This window comes from Bubalus bubalis, chromosome 1, assembly GCF_019923935.1.
Source record: "Bubalus bubalis isolate 160015118507 breed Murrah chromosome 1, NDDB_SH_1, whole genome shotgun sequence".
NCBI classification, from domain to species: Eukaryota; Metazoa; Chordata; class Mammalia; order Artiodactyla; family Bovidae; genus Bubalus; species Bubalus bubalis.
In genome coordinates this window covers 68,420,617-68,422,383 of record NC_059157.1, presented here as the reverse complement: position 1 = coordinate 68,422,383, position 1,767 = coordinate 68,420,617, and positions in this window count along the sequence as shown.

Here is a 1,767-nt window from a genome sequence, read left to right as displayed (position 1 = left end):
ACAGAAGAGCCTAACAGGAAGAAGAAAGACTCCTCTTACTTCCAGTCAAGGGTTCAACCATGGATAAGCTCTTTGTTTACCCTGTCTCTCCCAGCTTCCTTCTCCCCTCTATGAAAGTGTTCCAATCCCCTGGCTGTGATGGGACCTGCATGTGGGTCACCAAGGTAGCAGTCACTGTGTTCCAAATCTCTGCTGATCCCAAATAAACCTATCTGTGCTGGAGAAATGCCTGGCAGTCTGTTTCAAGTCAACCAAATTGAACTGGTCACAAAAATACAACTTGTTTTCCTCTCAAAAGGCCTTTCATTTATGGCATTTTTTTTTTTTCTTTACTTTTCCTTCAACATGGTGTCTAGTGTTCCTGCTCTACCAACATTCCCTTGCTGTTTCCTCCACTGAAACACAGTCCTGGTCAACATTTAAAACATTTTCAGAACTTCTCATTCATCCTAGAATATTTTAACTTTGTACTCCCATAATAACCTGGTATAGGGCTTCCCAGGTGGCTCAGTGGTAAAGAATCTTCCTGCCAAGGAGGAGACACAGGAGACGTGGGTTTGATCCCTGGGTCAGGAAGACTCCCTAGAGAAGGAAATGACAACCCTCTCCAGTATTCTTGTCTGGGAAATCCTGTGGACAGAGAAGCCTGGCAGTCCATGGAGTCACAAAACGGTATGACACAACTTTGCAACTAAATAGCATCAGCAAACAGTCTGGTGGTCTCCTTTTGTAGTACTTAGCACATTTTGCTTTTTATTGATCTTTTCTATGCATATTTCATAACTGTCTTTCAAATGCCTAAGTGTATCTTAATAATTTTTGCTGCTAAAGTATTTTACTCAAAGTAGCCTTTTGATAAGCATTTATTCAATAAGCATTTATTGGACCCACAGGGGACTCAGAAAAAAAAAAAACAAAAACAAACATATAGCTGACTTAGCATCATATTCCATTTCTATGAGTAAGGTGAATCATCTAACACTGGGCCATAAATATCATTTTTCTATGGCTCGAACAGTTTTGCTTTTCCTTTTATTTGCCTTGTTTTCATAACATAGCAAAAGAAAAATGAGAGAAATATTTATTTCAACATGCTATTTTCTATAATGTACTCTGAACCAGTGGGATTTTTCAATTATACAGTTTTTTTCTATGTGATAGAAGAAGTTGAAGGATTTCTAACCTTATATAGTAACTCCTTTTGTGAATGCCTGTGTTTTATCACTTGGTCATGTCTGACTCTTTGAGACCCCATGGACCCCACCAGGCTCCTCTGTCCTTGGGATTTTGCAGTCAAGAATACCAGAGTGGGTTGCCATCCCCTCCTCCAGGGTATCTTCCCAACCCAGGGATCAAACCCAGGTCTCCCAAATGCAGGCAGATTCTTTACTATCTGATCCGCTAGGGAAGCTCCTTGTGAATGCATAAACTATAAAATTCAATAATCTAAAAGTATACAAGAAGAAGTAATACATTAGTATCTAGATGCTGTATTTCCCCCGATGTAGCCATATTGCCTAAAATATTACAAAATTGGACAACATAGGTTTATGGAATTAATTGGAATATTTATTTAAAATCAGAGAGCTAATTTTTAAATGAATTTTTGATAATCTAACTAAATAATTATATGCTACCTTGAAAATTCAAATTTACGCAACTTCCTCACAAAAATTGTGGACAGAGTAGGATGGGTTTAGTTACTCATTCTTTACAATTGAAGCAAAGGAGAAAATGGGAGGCTAACTGCTTGTCTAAGGTTTGCCA